The sequence below is a fragment of the Belonocnema kinseyi genome, chromosome 2 (assembly GCF_010883055.1).
Source record: "Belonocnema kinseyi isolate 2016_QV_RU_SX_M_011 chromosome 2, B_treatae_v1, whole genome shotgun sequence".
Lineage (NCBI taxonomy): Eukaryota > Metazoa > Arthropoda > Insecta > Hymenoptera > Cynipidae > Belonocnema > Belonocnema kinseyi.
The window spans coordinates 100386989-100396836 of record NC_046658.1 but is presented as its reverse complement, the minus strand read 5'-3'; the positions used below and the strand labels follow the sequence as shown (position 1 = coordinate 100396836).

Here is a 9848-nt window from a genome sequence, read left to right as displayed (position 1 = left end):
ATGATTTTAGTTAAAGATTCATCATTTCAGTTTAAAAAAATTTTCTTTTTGGCTTAAAATTCAACTATTATAGTTAAATATTTGCAATTTTATTTAAAAATTCATCACTTTCTTTGAAAATGTAGCTATTTTTTTTAAATTAGTTTTTTTTTTGGGGAAAGTATTTTTTTAAACTGATAATTGAACTTATTTAAATTGAATATTCTATAGTTTTTGTTGAGAATTTTTCTTTTATGTTAAAAATTCAAGTATTACAGTTAAATATTTATCATTTTAGTAAAAAATTCATTTTTTAGGTTGAAAGCAAAATTAATTAATTCAAAGTTATATTCTTTTATTGAAAATTAATTTTTTAGTTAAAAATTCATCATTTTAATTTAAAATTAATTTTCCTAGTTAGAAATATGATATGTTTGATTTATTTTTTAATTTATTTAGAAATTTAATTAGTTGTTTGAAAATGTATGTACTTTGTGAAAAATTCCTCTTTTTATGTAGAAAATTAATTTCTAAAGGTTAAAAATTCATCTTTTTGGTATAAAATTCAAACATTCCAGTTGAAGATTCATCGTTTTAGTTAAAAATTCATTAGTTTGGGTGAAAATGGATCTTTCTTTTGTTCAAAATACAACAATTTGAATAAAAATTTGTCTTTTTTAATTGAAAATTCAACTATTTGGTAGAAAATCCAAATATTTAGTTAAAAATCGATTTTTTTTGTAGAAAATAATCTTTTTCTTTGCAAATTAATCTTCTTCTTTAAAAAGTCTTCTTTTCAGTTAAAAATTCAAGTATCCCAGCTAAATATTGATCATTTTAGTTGAAATTAAAATTATTTGGTTGAAAATCTGTTTTTGCTTTGGATGAAAATATATTTTTTTGCCGAAAGTTGAACCTTTTTGTTGAAATTTATTTCTTTTCTGGTTAAAAATAATTTTTTTCTGAAGCGGAAAATACTTTTCTAGTTGTGTACTTCGTAATTTTAGATAACAATTCTTTTCTGGTTAAACATTAATTTTTTAATTGAAAATTCATATTTTTCTTAGAAATTAATTTTCGTGGTTGAAATTTCATCTGCTTGGTTCAAAATTTAATTATTCTAATTAAAGATTCATTATTTTAATTGAAAATTTATCTTTCCAGTTTAAAATTATTCCAAGCAAAAAAATCTAACTTGTTTCTTGAAAATTATTTTTTCCACTAAAAACTTAATTTTTCTAGTAGAAAATTCATCTTTTTTTCTGAAAATCTGATTTTTCGTTTCTTTGAGAATTATATTTTTAACGAAAATTTCAACTATTTTATTTTGGGTTAAAATTCTATCTTTTTAGGATGAAAATTAAACAATAGACTTGAAAATTGATATTTTTAATTTAAAAATTGAACTATTTTTCATAAAATTCATGCTATTTGTGGAAAATTCGTCTTTTTTAGAAAATTAATCTTATTGGTTGAAAATTGATCAGTTTAGTAGAAAGTTAATTTTTTCATCTAAAAATTTAACCGTTCCATTTTAGGTAGAAAATTGATATTTTCGAGTTCAAAATTTATTTATTTGGATGCAAATTTGTCTTTTTAAATTGAAGATTTATTTAGTTATTTATAAATTTACTTGATTAAACAATAAACAATTTTGTGGACATTTTTTTAAAAATAACATTTAAAATTTTAATTAAAAATTTATTTCTTCGGGTAAAAAATGTCGTATTTGATTCAAACCTGGTTTTATCTTTCGATGAAAAGGAATTTTTTTACCGAAAATTCAACTATTTTACTAAAACTTTGTTTCTTTTTTTAGTAACAATTATTATTTTTTAAAAGTAAAATTTCATTTATTCCAGTTGAATGTTTATTTTAGTTAAAAATTCATCAGTTTCAGTGAAAATGGATCTTTTTTTTTTTTGTTAAAAATGCAACAATTTGGATGTAAATTGGTATTTTTTAACAAAAAATTCAAGTATTTCTGTAAAAATACACATATTTTGTTAAACATCGATTTTTTTTTGTAATAAATTATCTTTTTTCCAAGTTAATCTTCTTGTTTAGAAATTCCAAGTATTACAGGTAAATATTTATCATTTTAATGAAAATTAATTTTTTGGTTAATAAATTTTCTACCAAAAAATACATTTTTTTAACAAAACACATCAATTTTAACGAATTAGTTGAATTTTTAATTAAAGGAGACCAATTTTCAACCAAATAGTTAAATTTTTAACTTGAAAAAAAATTCAATTTTTACCAGAAAAAGGAAAAGTTACATTTTTAGCAATAAAAAAAATTGATTTTCATCTTAACTGATGAATTTTCAACTAAAATTATGAATATTTAACTCAAATACTTGAAATTTTAACCAAAAAGATAAATTTTTGAAGAATAAAATTAATTGTCAAACAAAAAGATTCATTTTTTATCAAAAAATGCATTTGTTTAACAAAACATATAAATTTTAATGAATTAGGAGAAAAATTCCCAACCAAATATTTAAATTTTTAACTTAAAAAAATTAATTTTTACCAGAAAAAGGAAAAGCTACATTTTTACCAAACAAAAAAATTGATTTTCATCTTAACTGATGAATTTTTAACTGAAATTATAAATATTTAACTGAAATATTCAAATTTTTAAACAATTACATTAATTTTCAAACAAAAAGAATAATTTTCAGACAAAAAGATTAATTTTCTACAAAAAATACTATTTTTCAAGTAAAAATGAATTATCATAAAAGCGATAAATATTTAACTGTAATACTTGAAATTTTAACCAAAAAGATAAATTTTTGAAGAATAAAATTAATTGTCAATCAAAAATATTAATTTTTTATCAAAAAATTCATTTGTTTAACAAAACATATAAATTTTAATGAATTAGGAGAAAAATTCCCAACCAAATATTTAAATTTTTAACATAAAAAAATTAATTTTTACCAGAAGAAGGAAAAGCTACATTTTTACCAAACAAAAAAATTGATTTTCATCTTAACTGATGAATTTTTAACTGAAATTATAAATATTTAACTGAAATATTCAAATTTTTAAACAATTACATTAATTTTCAAACAAAAAGAATAATTTTCAGGCAAAAAGATTAATTTTCTACAAAAAATACTATTTTTCAAGTAAAAATGAATTATCATAAAAACGATAAATATTTAACTGTAATACTTGAATTTCTAAACAAGAAAATTATTTTGGAAATAAGATAATTTTCTTGTTTAGAAATTCAAGTATAACAGTTAAATATTCGTCACAATTTTAAAGTTCCCTTTTCCAAATTTTAGAAAAAGTTGATACTTCAAGTAGTTTTTTAAATAGTTCTTTTATTAAAAATTAATTTTTTTTTGTTTGAAAATTCTTCTCTCTGTGAAAATGTATCTGCTCTTTTGAAAATTATTTTTAAACTAAAAACTTAACTTTTCCAGTAGAAAATTCAAATTTTTTCTGAAAATCCGATTTGTTTTTGATTGAGAATTAGGTTTTTAACGAGAAATTAAAATATTTTATTTTGGGTTGAAATTTTACTTTTTTTTTCATGAGAAAATTGTACCATTTGGTTAAAAATTTATATTTTTTATTTAAAAATTAAACTGTGTTTTTAGAACATGAAATTGGTGGAAAATTCGTATTTTTTTAGAAAATTAATCTTATTGGGTGAAAATTCATCAGTTTGATTGAGCGTTAATTTTTTCAACTAAAAATTTAAGCGTTCCATTTTGGGTAGAAAATTGACATTTTCAAGTTCAAAATTTAGCAATTTGGATATAAATTTGTCATTTTAAATTGAAAAGTTAATTGTTTTGTAAAAAAAAAATCACGTATTTTGTTAAAAACAATATTTTTTTGTAAAAAATACTTTTTTTTTTAAATTTAATTGTCTTGTTTAAACATTCTTTCGGTTGAAAATTAAAGTATTTCAGTTAAATATTCATTTTTTTGGTTAGAAATAAATTTACTTGGTTGAAAAATAAACACTTTTCTTGAAAATTATTTTTTTCTGGAATGGAAGAATCATCATTTAGATTAAAAATTCATTTCTTTGGTTGAAAGATGAGCTATTTAATTGAAAATTTATCTTTTCTTTAGATAAAAAGGAATTTATTACCGAAAATTTGACTATTTAATTGCATTTTTTTGTTTTTTGGTTCAAGATTTTTTTTCTTAACTTAAAACTTAGTAAAAATTATTTTTTTTCTTTAAAACCCAGTTATTCCAGTCGAGGATTCATTATTTTAGTTGAGAATTCCTCAATTAATAAAAAAAAAAATAATTTTTTTGAACAAAAAATGTAACTACTCTATTTTTATTGAAAATTGAATTTTTTCAAGTTCGAAATTTAACTATTTGGTTGAAAATTTGTCTTTTTTAGTTGAAAATCCAACTATTTCGTTAAAATTCATGTATTTAGTTGGAAAATAGTATTTTTTGTAGAAAACTAATCTTTTTGTTGAAAAATTAATTTTATTTTGTAAAAATTCATCTTGTTTTTTTGAAAATTAATCTTATTGTTTAAAAATTAAGTATTTGAGTTAAATATTTATAATTTTAGTTGAAAAATTCATCAGTTAAGATGAAAATAAATTTTTTTTATTTTGCTAAAAATGTAACTTTTCCATTTTTTTGTAAAGATGGATTTCTTCATGTTAAAAATTCAAAAATTTGATTGAAAATTGGTTTCCCTCAATTGAAAATTAAACTAATTCGTTAAAATTTATGTGTTTTGTTAAAAAAATGTATTTTTTGGTAGAAAATTAATCTTTTCGTTTGAAAATAAATTTTATTCTTTAAAAATTCATCTTTTTGGTTTAAAGTTCAAGTATTTGAGTTAGATTTTTTAGTCAATAAAGAAAAAAATATAGTACTGAATGTTAAATTTTCATGCCAAAAAGTAGAATTTCCTGCAAAACAGTTGAGTTTTCAAACCGAAAGTATTAATTATTGTTAAAAAATTTGAATTTTCCACGTAAAAATATGAATCTTCCATCAAAATAAGTAAATTTTTTATCCAGAAACGACAAGTTTGCTACAAAATAAATTTTTTCCTGGCTAAGAATTAATTTTCTGCATTAAAAATGTAACTATTTAATTTTTGATTGATAATATTGATCTTTTCTGGTTGAAAATTTTGTATTTGGTTGGAAATTCGTTTTTTTTTTTTAGATTGAAGAATCACTATTTTAGTGAAAAATTCCAATATTTGGTCGTACGTGAATTTTTTTGTTGAAAATTCATATTTTTACTTGAAAATCAAAGTACTTTGGTGAAAATTTAAACTATTTACATAAAAATTTAACTATTCGGTTGGAAATTAGTTTTTTCTTAAATTATTTTTTGTATTTGAACATGAATCTTATTTATTGAAAATTCTTCATTTTTGTAGAGGAATAAACTATTTTCGTTAAAAATTCTACTATTTGGTTAAAAACGTACATTTTTTAGTTGAAAACTTAACTGCTCCGTTGAAAATTCATTTTTCTTTATAGAAAATTAAATTTCCCGCTAAAAAATATTCTTTGCGGTTTAAAAGCCAACTGTTTTGCAAAATATTTGACTTTTTACGCTTGAAAATTCAACAATTTGATAGAAAAATTAATCTATTTATTTGAAAGTTAATTTTATTTATTTTTTAAATTCATCTTTTTGGGTTAAAAATTCAAGTAATTGAGTTAAATATTCATGATTTTAGTTGAAAATTCATCAGTTAAGATGAAAATCAATTTTTTTATTTTGTTAAAAATGTAACTTTTCCATTTCCTGGTAAAAATTGATTTTTTTCAAGTTCAACTATTTGGTTGAAAATTTGTCTCCTTTGATTGAAAATTGAACTATTTTATTGATATTTGTGTATTTAATTGAAAAATATATTTTTTGGTAGAAAATTTATCTTTTTGTCTGAAAATTAATCTTTTTGTTTGAAAATTAATCTTATTGTTTAAAAATTTAAGTATTTGAGTTAAATATTTATAATTTTAGTTCAAAATTCATCATTTAGAATAAAAATCAATTTTTCTTTTGCTAAAAATGCAACTTTTCGATTCTCTGGAAAAAATTGATTTTTTTTAGGTTCAAAATTCAACTATTTGGTTAAAAATTTCTCTTTCTTTGTTGAAATTTCAACTATTTCGTTAAAAGTTATGTGTTTTATTTTTAAAAATGTATTTTTTAGTAAAAAATTAATCTTTTTGTCTGAATTTTTTTTTAAATTTATCTTATTGTTTAAAAATTTAAGTATTTGAGTTAAATATTTATAATTTTAGTTTAAAATTCACAAGTTCAGGTGAAAAGTATTATTATTTTTTTTTTTCTAAAAATGTAACTTTTCAATTTTTTGGTAAAAATTGATTTTTTTCAGGTTCAAAATTTAACTATTTGGTTGAAAATTTCTTTTTTTTTGTTGAAAATTCAACTATTTCGTTAAAATTTATGTGTTTTATTTTAAAAAATATATTTTTTAGTAAAAAATGATTTTTTTTTGTCTGAAAATTAATCTTTTTTTTAATTTATCTTATTGCTTAAAAATTTAAGCATTTGAGTTAAATATTCATAATTTTAGTTGAAAATTCATCAGTTAAGATGAGAATTTTTTTTTTTTTGCTAAAAATAAAACTTTTCCATTTTTTAATAAAATTGGATTTTTTTGAAGTTCAAAATTCAACTATTTGGTTGAAAATTTGTCTTGTTTAGTTGAAAATTCAACTATTTCGTTAAAATTCATGTATTTAGTTGAAAAATGATATTTTTTATAGAAAATTAATCTTTTTGTCTGAAAATAAATCTTTTTATTTGAAAATTAATCTTATTGTTTGAAAAATCTAAGTATTTAATTTAAATATTTATAATTTTAGTTTAAAATTCAACAGTTAAGATGAAAATAAATTTTTTTATTTCCTAAAAATGTAAGTTATCAATTTTTTGGTAAAAATTGATTTTTTTCAGGTTCAAAATTTAACTATTTGGTTGAAAATTTCTTTTTTTTTTTGTTGAAAATTCAACTATTTCGTTAAAATTTATGTGTTTTATTTTTAAAAATATATTTTTTAGTAAAAAATTATTTTTTTTGTCTGAAAATTAATCTTTTTTTTAATTTATCTTATTGCTTAAAAATTTAAGCATTTGAGTTAAATATTCATAATTTTAGTTTAAAATTCATCAGTTAAGATGAGAATTTTTTTTTTTCTAAAAATAAAACTTTTCAATTTTTTAATAAAATTGGATTTTTTTAGTTCAAACTTCAACTATTTGGTTCAAAATTTGACTTTTTTAGTTGAAAATTCAACTATTTCGTTAAAATTCATGTATCTAGTTGAAAAATGATATTTTGTATAGAAAATTAATCTTTTTGTCTGAAAATTAATCTTTTTATTTGAAAATTAATCTTATTGTTTGAAAAATTTAAGTATTTAAGTTAAATATTCATAATTTTAGTTCAAAATTCACAAGTTAAGGTTAAAAGTGTTATTATTATTATTATTTTTTTTTTTTCTAAAAGTAACTTTTCTATTTTCTGGTAAAAATTGATTTTTTTCTAGTTAAAAATTCAAATATTTAGTTGAAAAATTTTCTCCTTTAATTCAAAATTCAACTAATTCGTTAAAATGGATGTTTTTTGTTCAAATGTATTTTTTGGTAGACAATTAATCTTTTTGTTTGAAAATTAATTTCATTCTTGAAAAATTAATCTTTTTGTTCAAAATTCATCTTTTTCACATAAAATTAAACTATTCCAGTTGAAAATTTTATAATTTTAGTTAAAAATTCATCAGTGTTGTTGAAAGTTAATTTTTCAACATGAAATTTGACCGTTCCATTTTTTGTTGAAAATTGTTTGTTTTTTACTAGTTCAAAATTCAACAATTTTGGTGAAAATTTGTCTTTTTTAATTTTTTAGTTGAAAATTCATGTTTTGTGGTAGTAATTATGTAACTATTTTTTTATTTATAATTTTTTTAAAGTAATTTTTTAAACTGAAAATTGAATTATTTGATTTTTGGTTGACAATTGATCTTTTTTACCAAAAAATTAATTTTTTTGTTTGAAAATTCAACTATTTCAGTTTAAAATTCCTTTTTTTTAAGCGGAAAACTTTTATATTTGGTTTAAAATTAAATTTTGTTAACTTAAATTCTTATTATTTCATCATTTATTATTATTATTTTTTTTTTTTTGAAAAATTGTATTTTTTGGTAGAAAATTAATCCTCTCATAATAGTTGATATTTCCGACATAAAATTTTTTAATTGTAAATCAAAAACAGTCCCGGAAAATTGAAAAACTTTACCGGGAAATGACCCGGAATTTGAAATCATCCGCCGAATCGCCACCCTGTCTTTTTTTTTTTTTTTATTTCTTCTGGATCTCGTTACTAAATCGGAAATTGGGAGATTAAAAAATGGAAAATTTAATTCCCTCTTCAGCCATTATTAAATTTTGTTTAAAACGAAATTTTTAAAAATTTGATGTTTTATAATTTATATATTTCACAGCCCGCTTGGAATCTCAATGATTTTACAAATTATTTCTTCATTCAGGTATTCATACACGTAGGAAGAGTAGAGGTAGTTGAAAAACTACTTTTCTTTTTGCTGTGTGATTTCGCTCTATTTTGCAATTATTTCACAAAATTAGGGAATTAAAAATTTATTCCACAAGAGCTTCTCACGCATTTTTAAATAGCTTTCCTTTTTTGAAATATTGTCTAGTTTTAATAGTGTTTTTTCGTCCCTTTTCACATTTTGCCTGCTGCACTTTTCGCTAAATATATGTCCTAAATGATTAGAAAACTTTGAATTTTGTGCTAAAAAACCGGCGATTTAATTTTTAAAAACCGGGAATTTACTTCAGATCCCAAAAAAATTCAAGTTTTTATTATTTTAATAATTTTGATCAATTTAGAAAAGTTTCTACTTTATTCTAAAGTCGCCGATTTTTCAGATTAGTTTAGTTAATCTATTATTGAAACTTTATTATTTTCCATTCTAAGAAATATTTTTTGCAATTTTTTTCTCTTTGAATTTTTTTTTTATGATTGAAGTTTCATAATCGAATTTGAATTCATAATTTTTTTAATTAAAAATGTAACTATTCCAGTATAAAATTGGATTTTTTAAAACTGAAACTTCGTTTTTTTTTTGTCAAAAATTAGATTTTTAACAGAAAATTGGCCATTCTTTTTTTGTTGGAAAATGTATCATTTTTGGATGGAAATTAAACTATTTGGTTGAAAATTAATATTTTCTGTTAAAAGTTTAAATATTCAAATCACATATTTATCATTTTAGTTGAAAATTTATCAGTTTGTAAATTAATTTTACAAAATCCGGTTAAAAATTCAACTGTTCCAGTTTATTATTTACCAAATAAGTTAAAAATTCTTCTTTTGGGTTGGAAATAAAATTATTCGGTTGAAAGTTAAACTTTGTTGTTATAAATTATTATTTTTTTGGTTGAAGATTTATCATTTGAATTGAAAATTCATCCCTGGTTGGAAATCTAACTACTTTTTCGAAAATCAATTTTTTAAATAAAAAATGTAACTATTTCAGTAGAAATTGAACTATTTTGCTGGAAATTCGTTTTTTTAAGAATTACATTTCTAACAGAAAAATAAACCATTCTATTTTTTGTTGAAAATGTATCTTTTTTGTATAAAATTTTAAATATTTGATTGAAAATTTATATTTTTTATTTGGAAATTAAAATAGTTCGAAAATTTGTTGCAAATTCATATTTTTGGCTAAAAATTCAACTATTTTATTGAAAATTGATATGTTTTATTTAGAAATGAAACTATTAGTTTAAAAATTTATCTACATTCTTATAAAAAATTTGGCTTTTGTCTATAAAATTAAA

At 19.5% G+C, this 9848-nt stretch overlaps 1 protein-coding gene across 2 annotated transcripts in view; it reads left to right on the top strand.

The window, feature by feature from the left end:
• LOC117168050 (phosphatidylinositol 4-phosphate 3-kinase C2 domain-containing subunit beta) overlaps window positions 1-9848 on the top strand; it is a 168211-nt gene that overhangs the window by 26608 nt on the left and 131755 nt on the right. The gene's annotated exons all lie outside the window — the stretch shown is intronic.